Source organism: Ambystoma mexicanum, chromosome 6q (assembly GCF_040938575.1).
Source record: "Ambystoma mexicanum isolate Mex_15411 chromosome 6q, UKY_AmexF1_1, whole genome shotgun sequence".
NCBI classification, from domain to species: Eukaryota; Metazoa; Chordata; class Amphibia; order Caudata; family Ambystomatidae; genus Ambystoma; species Ambystoma mexicanum.
This window is the reverse complement of record NC_090937.1, coordinates 1,381,900,925-1,381,914,791: the sequence shown is the minus strand read 5'-3', so window position 1 is coordinate 1,381,914,791 and position 13,867 is coordinate 1,381,900,925. Positions and strand designations below refer to the sequence as shown.

General features: G+C 43.4%; 1 long non-coding RNA gene across 1 annotated transcript in view; it reads left to right on the top strand.

Annotated features, from left to right (window-relative positions):
• Positions 1-13,867, top strand: part of LOC138515617 (uncharacterized) — a 622,954-nt gene that overhangs the window by 591,644 nt on the left and 17,443 nt on the right. The window contains exon 4 of the long non-coding RNA XR_011282109.1: positions 9,597-9,749. This is a non-coding gene — a long non-coding RNA (uncharacterized lncRNA). The remainder of the gene's footprint in view (positions 1-9,596; positions 9,750-13,867) is intronic.

Sequence of the window (13,867 nt, the reverse complement as noted above, 5' to 3'; positions counted from 1 at the left end):
CAAATGTCAGCCATAGTGTGAATTGGTTATGATTACCAGTTCCTATAGTTGATGATTTATGGCAGTAATTCCACTGCCTGACTACTCTGGAGACCAATTGTATAGCCGGCTATGGTTTCAGGGATGTGATTCAACCAAGCATTTCCAAAGCCAGCTACTAATTCCTTATCAACATATTCTTTAATATATCAGGAACATCCATCCACATAAACTATAGGCATTCCCTGACAGCCTTTCTCATCATACACCTTTTGATGGTCTAGATATGCCGCATATTATTGTTTGTTTTAAATTCTTCTTCAGCTGGACAATTGTCTTGGACACAGTCATATAGTTTAAAAAATCTAGGAAGTAATCATTGAGTTAGAGACATTCCCAGTCAGTACTCGGGCACTCTGCAAATGTTGCAGAAGTTGATGGTAGGTCTCAACTATTATGTGCTCCAATAGACAGTCGTTTTTCAATAGCCATCATCTTCCAGGAGTGATTTCTGAATTCATTATATTTTATCTCAACAGGTGATAAAGTTTTGCTTTCGTACAAAATCACTTTATTAACCTGTTTATGATACGAGTCCCCAGCTAGACTGGTGGAGGAGCATCCTGTTTCTAAAACAACGTATGTATTATTGATGGAATAAGCTATGCACGAAGCTAGGGAAAGACTTCTTTCCAGTTGTTTCCCAGCGTCTGTTTGAAAGCACCCCTCTATCCCACATGAACTCAGCCTGCAAAAGATGGACCTAGGGTTGCATGATCATTGCACAATTATGCATTTATGACTGTAATGAGTCAATTGTAAGAAACTTTGTAATTCACCTAGATTTGTGGGGTTCTTGAATTACAGTAAATCATCAACCTTCTTACAGTCCTCAGCTGTGGGTTAATGGCCTACAAGGTTTAATTTTGTTATACACAAAACTCAAAAAGTATTTAAAATAATAGAGTCAGCGTCCAACAAACCTTAATCCCAAGCAAATCAATACAATGCTGTAGACTAACAAACAATAAGTCAATAAAACACATTGTTCCCTGCCTATATGAATCTTGTTACTTCATTTCACCCAAACAATAATTCCCATAATCAATTCTCGGTATATATTATACTCTGAAAGAATATCTATCTTTTTAAACACATCCCTTCTATTATTGATTCTATCCAAGCAACACGATTTACTTCAATGTTAATATGGCTCCTTTTCGGGGAAGAATATGCATGTATTGAAAAGAAATCATTTCAAAACTCTTCGAAAAACACATACTTTTCTCCATTATCAAAACAAGTATGGTATCGGAGAACTTGACCACATTTCATTTATAAAAAAACAGGTTTGGTTTAGGAAAATAGTACTCTCAGGGATTGTCCACTCTTCTCTGAATACATGTATGTACAGTCTTATCTGAATATGTGTCTGAAGCTTTCTCTGAACATGTTCATGTAAATTGCAATCGATGTGTGTGTGTGTGTGTAGCTTTCAGTCTGTGTATGTGTAGCTTTCAGTCTATTTGTGCGTGGTTTCAATCTATTCCTATGTATTAGCTGTGTGAGTAATATGTTCGGGCTTGAGGTGTAATCTTCTGTAGGAACAGCTACCATGTTAAAGCACACTAGTCCTTTCACATTACAAATAGGTCTGCCTGTGCATTTCAAGATAAGTGACTGGAGAGTTTTAAAATGTTGCACAGTTTTCTTTGAGTAGACTGAATTCTTTGTGCTAATTTTGGTTGTACAAACATGATTTATGACTAGACCCACACCTGCTGCAAATGTGCATGATATCACATTAGACAATAGTCTGTCATGGCTACATTATGGTCTGCATGATTCTATGTTGGCATACCACAAGGATTCTATTTAATGATGCTTAATTTTACAAAGCAGTATGCATTCAACTGGACAGAATACTCTTCGTTTTAAGTCGAGCCTTTCAATACAAAATGCGTTGGGTGACATCTCACTTGGCGCTCATTTTAAATGGAAGAAACAGGGCATTTTATTTAACACCACACCTGTGTCTTTGTTGAATTCGCATTCCCTTTGATTATTCCCAGCCCTCGGATTCCCCTGATTTACCATTTTGATTGATTGAGAAGCGCTCCGTTGCTTGCCAAAGCTAGGTCTGTGCTCAATAAATACCCTAATAATGAAAGAAGATGCACCAATTATATTAAGAAAAGGACTATGGAACCTGGAAAAGTTTCAATTATAACTCACTACCAAGGAGTTTGATAAATGTTACATTTTTAGATGAAGCCAGAGCCCTCAAATTAGAGAGGTATACAAATTAAATGCATTGCGTCTGTATACCACAAATGGTACATTTCAAGCTGGGTTCCTGAAAGCGTGGGAAGCTTAAGTTTGAGTTCTGCATAAATTATGCAGATGTGACCTATTACCTTTGCGTAATGTAATTTTCCCATTTTGCGTGGTGGAGTGGACAAGTGGAGTGTAAAAAGGTGGCATACTCACTTGTATGGCATCCTTTTGTACTTTGTTGTGGAGTCCAAGCGAAATGCCATGAGTTTTGATAGTGTAAAAAGAAAGTGGATTCCATGGGAATCCACAGCATGAAAATACATGCTGGTGCAAATGCTGGAGTGTTTGTATAGCGGAGAGGAAGGAGGAGGCAGAATTATAACTGATGATCCGTGTCTCCTTTCTGCCATACAAATGAATAAAAATGGCCTTATCGTAAATCTAATTTTATCCATTATATTTAGGTTCAGCTCATTGAAAATGAACTCCCAGGTGTTGTCAATCCATTATGCCTGGATCTCACTAGCTTGTTTTCAGCAGATTGTACTGATGTTTCATGTGTAAGGAAACATCATGCACAATCAGTTGAAATCAGCTCCCATGTTTTGTTTGAGATTGTCTTAGACTCACTGTACACTATGGTGAAAGGCACAGAAGCCTGGGGGGATCCATGCTTCCAGTGCGGTTCCCTGCAGAGCACAGTGACTCCTCTACTTTTCTCCACTGTGTGCACTGACAGATAGGAATCTGGCTGAAGTAGCCCGACTGCAGCCAATCACTGAGCTCATCAGAATGAGGCGGGAAGGGTGGCTTCACTTTGAGGCAGGATTCTATAGCTCACAGGGACACTTAGGAACAACAGAGTGGTAGATTAGGGAGCAGCAGGAGGCAGGTACCTGCTATCTCCACTGGAATTTGCTATTTCAGCAGCAGTTCTGTGAGGTTTTTTATCCACTCACGCCCCAGGTGGGTCTGATGTTAAAACAGGAGTCCATGTGTAGCCATTCAGGTACAGGTTTCTCAGAGTAGACCATAGGTGAGGCTATGGCCATGGATGTCCTCCAGCCACTCGTTTTTTATCGCAGGCTTCAGTTGGTGTGCTACGAGGGCTCCATAATGATTTTCTACATCAATGCACTGACGTTACATAACCTGATTATATGTATTTCAGATCTAGCTTTGTTGAACTAGTGTGGAAACTTGTGGTATCTTAAAATCAATATATAGGGCTTTTTTTTTTACAAAGTCATGATTTCGTTGTAATGCATGTTTGTTTGCAAGATGTCACTCTTCTTGCTTTTATTTCTATGTTGTACAGGGCTAGTTCCTGTGATTCCAATATAATTGCAGGTGATTTTAGGACTACAAAGCAAAAATAAAAGCAAATTAGCGCAAAATGCCAGATGACAGGACAGGAGGCAGTATGAGTCGTCATTCAGATCAGTTCAAACTCAGCCAAGACAAGACATTGCTTTTCTCCTTTAGAATAAAACCAAAATAATGATGCAGGAGCTCTTGAGATTTCTCCATTTGTGCCTGCACGTTGCATAGCTCTCATACTCTCTAAAGAGTTCTTAAAAGGAATTGAAAAATTCTTTCGAGTGACTCAAGTCTTGACACTCGGATCAGTCATAAACTTCAACAGTTACGCAGCAAAGGATTCAATTTGTCTGAAACTTGTTTTAAACTACTTTTCTGGGAAACAGAAGAGAATACACTTCATGTCATAATTCAGGTATAGAGAATCAAGCTGGCAATTACTGATTGATCTCCTGCTGTCACTCACAACACAACCAAAGTAGGAATATTAATCACCCAGACAAAGGGATGCTGTGTTTAAATACCGTTATAATTTTCAGTAAACATTGCATGCTGTTTCCGCATTCAGTAATGCAACACATTACACCCTACGTTTTTGCCATCTTGATATGATATGATATATGATATGGCATTTATCACGCGCCTATAAACAAGTGTTTCAAGGCGTGACGCCTTGGCCCTGATGAGGAGCATGGTAAAAAATGTGGCATTTTGAAAACTTCTTATCATTAAAGTACCATCTTACTATATGTTGAGATGTTATGGGAAGTTTAGAAAGTACTACATGGGTAAGATATTAAACTATATTTACGATGTGCGTTACTTTCTATATTCTCCGTGCAGTATATATCCCATGCAATATCTCTGGGGCCTCCACTGCTTCACTGCAATGTGGGCGCAGCTGGGCTATTTTCCAAGTTTGTGATGAATAGGAGAACGTTCCTAAACTTCTCGTATGTTTAGGTAGCACTTTCACAGTTTACAAGGTTGGGGGAGAGGAAAACCCGGGAGGGAAGGTGCGGGGTAATAAGAGGAGCAGAGGGGAGTTGAGGGAGGATGAGAGGACCTATCCGGAGGAGGTGGAAAGTACGATTTAGGGGATGGAGAAGGCAACAATGCAATATGACTACAGGGGAGAAAATAATAGGAGAACTGCATCCGATGGATGATGGCTGGGGTGTGGGAAGGTGAAATCTGCAAGTGCAGCACAGATCACGACAGTGAGTGCTTATCTCAGTGAGCCCTGGTATACCAGACTCTTCACTTGCCTGCATTCACTCCTGGGTGAATGGGAAATAATCTCTACAGAAATTAAGCATTTTTAAGGGACTGCCCCCACTGCGTGAGGCAGTTATTTCACTATCCCCCTTGTACACCCTAGTGCAGGGGCGTAGGAGACATATCAAATCTGGGGGGGGGGACAGGGGACACCTTGGGGACTGTGCTACGGACACAAACCACAGAGTAAAATGATCTGTCAATTTATTTGTAGTGAGTGATGATCACGCACATTTGATCAAAAAACCACATTATTTGTGCGCGCTCTGTATGCATAATAAATTCTTTTGCTATTGTTTGTATGTCAACCAGATCCATAATATCTTTGTTTATACTGCACACACAAACATGATTGAGTCAAATGTGTAATTTGAATATTGGCGAGGTGGCTCAAGACACACACCCACCTCATCTGTGCAATTTCGGATGCAAGTGATACAAAAGACAGACAAATTAGAGTTTTAACATGATAATACCCACAGCAGAAACACAGGTGTTTCGAGTGCCAAAGATTAATCACGTTTGCAACAGCGGTGTGTGTCGTAGCAGAGTAACGACCTCGTAAAATGCATTGTCACCCCACTATCTGCTTTAACATTTGCAAGCAAATTTGAATGGTGGCAGAGAATCTGGCAGAGAGAGCCATAGCACATTGGGGTGAGGGGGGGGGGGCAGATCTGTCCTGCCTTGTTTAGTCCAGTCTGCATGAACACCCAAAACTGTGAGAGGTAATATAGGAAGACAAAGGGAGAGCCTCAACAGGAATGCAGGGTAATCCACAGAGAGTGAATGGTTACACAGCATGAGAACCTACCTGTGTAGCCTCCAGAGGCGACTTCCCCACATCAAGGCACTCAGGTGAAAACTGTGCTTGTGAAAGAGGCTACATTGAGAGCATTACAGGAAATAGGAGCATGTAATTAATGAATTATTGCTTTTAAGCAACCACATATTCTTTCAGCAGAGGTAACAAACCCAGCACATGCTGAACCCCAAGAGCAGAGGAATGCCAGAGCTATAAGGATTGCCTCTGCCTGGGCAGGATGTGGGTAGCATTGTGAGGGCACTCCTAGAATCTTCCATTCAGGCAAGCAATGGTTTAGTGCCCCTGTCAGGGATTATTCCACTGAGCAATTCCTTACTACTGTCGAGAAAATGTGGCATAGCCTGGGAAAGCTTACATGCTACAGGAAAGAATTGTCCTGCGTAGCGCAGTAAGCTTTGGATTATGGGTGGCAGTTCTGCCAGGTTGCAGAACACACGTGCCTCTGTTCACTTTCTCCATTTAAGATACTTAAAAAGAGTTTCTAGTCCTAAAATGTATTCTTTTCAACATCCCTCCAGCTAGAAGTTCTCTTCCACCAATGTGCCTTGATTGCAAAGGTGGGTAACCTCCAATTCTCTCCCAAATTTCTACCATTGGCGATTCCCATTGTTTACCATTAATGGTTAGAACAAGAGACATGGGCAGTCCTGAGCCTTCGAAGCCTGGACATTTTCTAGACTCCCTTTATGCATGCACATCAGTTAGGGGCTTGTGGTAGCCTTGTGACAGGTGGTGCACATGCACACCAATGAATGTAAGGGGTGCAAACCAGTGGTCTGCCGTGAGATTACCGGATGGCCTCTTTGCCTTAGCAGTTTCACGGGTGTTGAAAAGACACACAGAGCTCCTTTCAAAGCCAGTGGTCAGTGCTAAGCTTTTCAGTAATCATCCAAATACCACACCTCCCCTGATGCCCGCACTTTGCTGCAGTTCCCCTATTGCGTTTCAGGGTAGCTGCAGGTTGACCGGGTCACCGTGACCCGATCCCTGATGTGGCATGGGGCCAGGGTGGGTTACGGTATGAGTACGACTGTTCTCCTTTCAGGCAGCCAACCCCACCCGTCACCCCACCCATAAGCAGAGAGGCAGGATAGAAGAAAACTAGGACAGAGAAGGACGGGAAACACATAGGCAAATGTGGAAGAAATAAAAAGCTGTTTCTATATTTTTAAAGGTGGATCCAAATTAAACACTTGTACACCTATTCAATGAACAACCACTGACCTCTGCCCACACCCAAATCCCTGCTACAGGCATACCGCTGCCCACACCAGAACCCCTGCTGCAGGGATACCTCTTCCCACAACAGAATCCCCACTGCAGGGGTACCTCTTCCCACACCAGATTCCCTGCTGCAGGCCTACCTCTGTCCTCACCAGATTCCCTGCTGCAGACATACCTCTGTCCACACCATAATACCTGCTGCTGTATTAGTATTAACTGGGCGTTGATGGTAGCAGGTGCAAAATGGATTGATTACCTGATCACCTAATGGCAGTGGCAGGTAAATGCCTAATACTTATGCACAAGTCAAAGCTGTTGGCTTGGCCAGTGCTTGTTTTTAACAGGACTTCAGTGAAAGACACATGGGGCCTCATTACAGGTCGGGCGGTCCGGAATTAACAGTGGCGGTAAACCCGCCGCCACTGTTAATTCCAGACTGCCCGATCCCGAGTCCTGCAGGCGGGAGGTGATCTTTCCGCCAGGTCTGACCTGGCGGGTTGAACACCTCCCGCCTGCAGGCGGATGTGGAAACACCAGCACCATCACGAGATGGTGCCGGTGTTTCCACTTCCCCATTCCCATTGAGTCCTCTGGGACTCAATGGGACTCAATGGGAACTCAATGGGAATGGGGTGTTACCGAATCCCGTCTATTGAATTCCCGGGACACCAGGGCTATTTGCCCTGGTAATTCCGGGAGTCACGGAGGCGGAATGGTAATACGAGTCCGGCGGTAACCAGGCAGTTTTACCGCCGCGGTTACCGCCAGACTCGTAATGAGGCCCATGGTGTTTTAAAATCAAGTGGCTGAAGGCAGACCTGGTCAAGGCTTTTTTATTACAGCAGTACTGTGTTTACAACTTCAATTACTCATTAACTCTCAGAAGACTCTTTTGAGAAACCACTCGCAAACACTTTGAGTGCAAAGTTTGTTGGTAAGGCTTGATTAAAGTTAGTTCAAAGAGTTCCAATGAGGAGGTGTTTTCGATGGGGATAGGCAGGAACTGGGTGGAAATTGCCATAGGGATTAACATGGCCATGGGAAGTTTTCTGCACTGTGGAGCCCAGTGTGGGGGCAAGATGGCTCCCCCACCGCTGGACACATTAGGGCATTTCTCAAAGGGTCTGGGCCTCTGAGAGGTCAGCAGGGTTGGGATAGACTCTGATTAACCACTGACAGACTCTGCAACAACCCTGTAAGTCTTTCAGGGGTACTGGGCTGTCAATACATGTATTCTTAGGCCAGTACATGTTTGATTGTTCTCAGAGTGGATCACAGAGTGAGATGCCTGGGTAGGTTTGAAGTAGGCACATTTTACATTTTCAGATTTGCTACAAAGGTGGAAGGCTCTAGCTAATTTCAATATCAGTGTTCTTACTGCAACATGTGGATTCTTCCCTCTGTTTCAAAGTGGTAGGAGGCACCACTTATTAGTTTTGGTTATGAGCCAAAACTATTACACTGGATTACATATAGGAGAGATATAGGATATCAGGAGAGGCACCCATTGACTACCCCATGCTAATAATCCCTATCGCCATACCAACCCACTACCTGCATCTTCCCAACCAAAACATATCCTCATGAGAACTCTTTGAGCAATTTCTATCAAACAGTAACACCAAACTGTGTGCAGTAGAGGGCCTTACTGTGTTTTTTCTAAGCAGTCTTCTGAGATTTATTGACTCAACTCCCCACCTATCCTGAGACTAGAGGATCTGCTCCCTCCTCTTTCCTCCCCTGTTTACTTAAAATTGTGGGGGTATTTGTCCCCCATCCCCTCATGTCCTACGCCCATGCCCTAGTGAACAGTATGTGTATGTCGCCTGTTAGAAATAAACTACTTTGCATTACCTCCATTGTTTCCACCGTTGCGTTGGTATCTTATCCCTTTTCCGCTGTATTTGATATTATCTGATTGGCAGATTATGGGGTCTAAGAGCCCTGACATCTCGGCATGCCAGCACGGCCCTGCTCTTGCACCTTTGCGATTTGGACAGCACATGGAGCCATGGGGCTGAGAACGCTTGCAGCATGGTTTGCAGTCTTCCCCTAATTTCAAGCTGAAGAATGTTAGAATTGGCTCTGAAGCTGGACTTATGGGTGCCGTTGTGGATGGCACCAACAACTGATTAGGTCTGAAGGACAGCTCGATTCAAGTGGCATGTGATGAGGTTACACCTAGAGCAGGTCTCAAGTCGAGGCTACACGCGGGGGACGGAGTCCACACACTTTATTCAGAGATTGGATTAAGTCCTGCCCAGTTAAAATGAGAAACATTGAATGTCCTCTTTGAATTTATTCATTAAAGCCGACCTCATATCGAACTGCAGTTGGAAAATTTGTAGGCTGGAGACTACACCATATAACCTGATGAAAAATAACAAACAACTAAAGGTGAAATGTCCCATTTCCGTACTGCAAGTCCCAGGGAAAACATTTGTATTGGCTATTGTAGTTTAAAACATGCACACCCTTTAAAGTTTTCAAAAACACTATTAGACGAAAATATCCTCTCTTGGTTTTGTGTGTGTTGATTTTATGAAAGGCAAATGCCATTTGTCCTGTTCAATTTGGGTGGTTATGCAAAGCCAATTTAATGAAATGTGCATATTTCACCTTCATATGCTAATTTCTGGCGACGTGACATCCCATTGCGTTTGTTGATGAATCTCCCCAATTTAATTTTTAGGACTTGACCCCTGAAAAGGAAGTGTTCAGAATCCGGTGGATGGGCAACTACTGCAAGAGGAGAGCCCTACCTTAGAGATGCATGGAGGTCTCCACAGGTGGATTGCAGTCTGAAGAGGGCACCCAGAGAACCTGCCGGAATTAAAACTTTCTGGTGAGCTGTCACCGGGCAAGGGTACCTGTGGAAAAACAATCAATGTATCTGCCTGCTCTTGTGTATGCTAAACGTAGCGCAGGAAGGTGGGGACACCACTTAAAGATGTCTTCAGCATGTCAAATCTCTTCTGAAGGGCTATGAAGGAGGCAGTACAGAAGCCAAATGGGATCCAGCCAGATGCACGCCATAAAAAGATGTAACTACACCAGAGAGGGGTGCGCGTAGTAAAGGCATTACTTGAAACCTAAGTCAAGCAAGGAAAATCCCATCAAATATTGTGGCCTTGAGGAAGCGAAGAGCTGCTGCTGCCAAGTACCCCATCCTCACCAGGGACAAGAAAAGCACTGGTGGTGAAAGCTGGGCAGATGTTATAGGGAGGCTAAGTATACTAGCTTGTCTCTTCATGAGCTCTGGAGCAATGTGTCTATGAATATTCTCTATGAATACTATTGTACAAAGTGCTCTGGTTTGTTCACTTCAACCAATCAGTATTTTGGAGAGTGTGTCTTCTCTTTTTAGTCCCCTTAGCCAGGGATTTGACACTTCAACTTCCTGATTTGAACCTCCCCTGGCTGCAAGGATACAGTGGTGCAGAACATGTATTCGGAGACAACATTATACAGCTAAATGTATTTATTTATTTATTGCATTTTATTATATGCCCAAACCCTGGGGTATGACGGCGCAGGTTACAATGTTACAGAAACCCTTCTGGCTACATATATGTTGCTGACACCAAATTGACCACCCACGTTTGCAGCAGCACTCCTAAAGACCCGGGGAAGATATGGCATAAGTAAATAAATGCACTTACATATCCAAATGTTGAAATTTGCAAAACGAGACAAAATAAAAATAAACAAGAAAGCAAGCACATCAACACCATTATTGTCTGGAGAAAAAATGCATCTCCTCATCGAGACAGAAACCAATCTGAATTTTGCTCTGAAGACGCATAACCCAATGGCTCTCAGTTTGTCTCAGTTTGAGCTCAAGACTGGCACCCCATGTAATGGGCTCATTTTTTATCAATACCCAAAAATGGAAAATACAAAGCCTTTGTGGTATTACACAAATTGTGTCACCAGGTAAAAGCAGAGTTGTTGTTCTTAATCACTCGAATATGCTTAAGAATAGAAGTCCTTTTTGGCATATATAGTGTGTGTTCCATGGACACAATATCATGTAGACCATATACAATGACATGACATCTGTATGATCCCTGATAGCAGACATTTTGTGAAGATCAGAATGTTGAAAATGCCTTTTGATGTGTGTTGCATATTCACATGCTTCACATAAGCCACATTTGAGAAATTCCTTGGAAGGGACTAAAATTAATGTTCCAGATGAAGGAAAGATCGCCCCATTGTGGTAGCTTGTGCACAATGATGTCAATGAGATTAGGATGCTTCCTTAAATTCTGTGTCTGATTATCAGCACCCTGAATGTTGCTCACTTGGCTCAGTGGGTGTCAGTGTCATTTCAGGCTTCTATGTATGGCCTGATGGTCACTTGAGCAGCTAGTAAGCTGCATTCATCACTTCAAACAGGTGAGGCATATGTTTCCTAAACAATGGGCCTCTTGCATAGGTTTAGAAGCATGGGTATACATCGGTATAGAAGCAGGACTTTTGCATTTGAGGGGTAGGCAATGACTGATTAAAAGAAAATCGAATGAAGCAGTAATATAGTGGATAATCTACAGACTTTATGTCCCTATGGTATTAAAATAGGAAATGACGTGAACTACCATTTCTGAACAAGTTGTATTATTTGTGTTGACTTCATTGTGGTGGTCTCTTGAAACATGAGGAAAAACATTTAAATGTAAACGTTATAAAATGAATATAAAATGTGATAATGCCCACCTTCTGCTGCTAGTATGTGCTATTGATACATAATTTTGGCTTTATTTGTTCCTTTCGATCAACGATGACAAATGTATATTCTTACAATCAAAACGTTCACTCTAAGTGCTATATCAGTGATGTCATATTCACTCATCTCATTAATCCCTACACTCACACAGTCTGCAGAAAACGTCTGATCAGTCAGTCACGTACTATTGCCCCTTTAAATGCATGTATCACTTTGGGGTGTTGGGATCTTGGGTTCTGGGCAAAATCAAATTAATGTAAATCTAACTCTAATCTAATGTAAATGTGTGATAACGTATTATATTGTGAACATTTTTAAGTTGTAGGTCCTGTTATGTTAAATTGTCTTTTTTCTTTTATGGGATTTGTATATTTTAAGTGTGATTAGTTTATTATTGATTTGTGAAAAGTTCAGTTTCAACTAAAGCACAATAAAGATTATTATTTTAATATCTTTTTTAGGCATTGTCTATAAAGGCACTGCTTTGTCGGTACATATTTGTTTACATGTTTGATATCATTTTCACTATCACATCAAAGCAGAACCCCTCTGCAACCTCGTCACAGCGCCACTCTGCAAAACCCTAAATTCAGAGTAACTGGGCCTCATTACAAGTACATTGGTCCGGACTAAACGCCGCCGATATAACCATACCGGCTCCGTTTCCGCGTCCACCCAATCATGACCTGCGGACCCGGAAATAGCACCACCCTCAGCTGCCACCGCAGAGTTTAGGCTCCCGTAAACTCTGCCTGCACGGAAACCCCTCCGTTACCGGCAATACTAAACACTGCGAGCATCACAACTAGCGCGGACATGGAAACACGCCCTGAAAAATGGCGTTAAAACCGTGATCACGGTGGCGGTACCGCCGCCACCGTGAACATGACGTTAAACAGTGCCTGCTGACCTGAATCAGGGCACAGGTGCACCAAATCAGCCCAGCTGGACCCAGCAGGCCACTGGGAACCTACAAAAGGGCCACACCCAGCCCAACACAAAACAGAACCCCGGCTGGACCGTCCAACAGTCCTGTACATCACCGCCATGATAGAGGATGACATCAGCAGCCACATAGACACCCCCACCGCCACCCCCCCTCCTGAAGGTTGTGTCTGTTCTGCATTTTCTTGGCACCGGCACCTATCAAATCAACACACAGTTGGTGAGCTGCACGGCCTGTTTCTCCAAAATCCTGGTACAGGTACTGGATGCCCTGTTGCGCCATGTGTCGGAACAGATAGCCCTTCCCCGTACCCTCCCCCAGGTGATTGCCACCAAGTTGGCCTTCCATGACATAGCAGGCATGCCAAATTGCATAGGTGCAGTCGACTGCACCCACATTGAGCTGACAGTACCACGTGCAATCGAGATGGTGTTCCGCACTAGTGAACAGTACCACTCACTGAATGTACAGATGGTATGTGATGCCACGCAAGTGATAACACATTGCTGCGCACGTTTCCCGGGCTCAACCCATGACTCAATGGTACTGCGGAATTCCACATTGCCACGGTACATGGAGCGCTATGCTGGACAAAGCACATGGCTATTGGGTGAGTACAGCTGCCAATGCACCGGCCCTGTGGAAGTGGTGTGTGTGTGTCCAGGGCATTGAGCAATGTGAGTGTGCCGCTGTGACTGCACCTGCATCACCCCCCCGCCCATCAACTGAATATAAAGCAGAACCTAAACATCACAAAGCAACACATGACAGGTTGCCACAGTGTCCCCGTACACACCCTGCCACATGACACACACAGCCTGAACTGCCGCTGGCACATACACCAGGAGCCACTGCAAACACCCACCCACAATATGCAACACTGCCCTCCCAATGCACCTGATGCCTCTACATGTGCAGTTCCCTCTGGGACCACTGCAAAAGATTTAGGACTACAGGTGTTTGGCAGTAAACCCACTTGGTAGCAGTCTGTACCACACAGATTCACTTGGTAGCTGTGGCTGAGCAGTCAGACTTCCCTCAAGAAGAGTTAGACAGTATGTGGAGTATACAACATAGGGCAATTCTTCACAGCAAGACAAGCAAACACGCAACAAGGCTTCAGCGTAAAGATATAAAGGTATTTATTTATAACGACACATCTATAGAAAACACTCTGGCACTATTACGGCAAATCCTTCAATTACAATTACTCTACGAAGAAAAAGATCAATCCCCCTAACAATAGTTTGACAAGTCTAGGTTTTACCAGCATGACTTATTTGCAGAC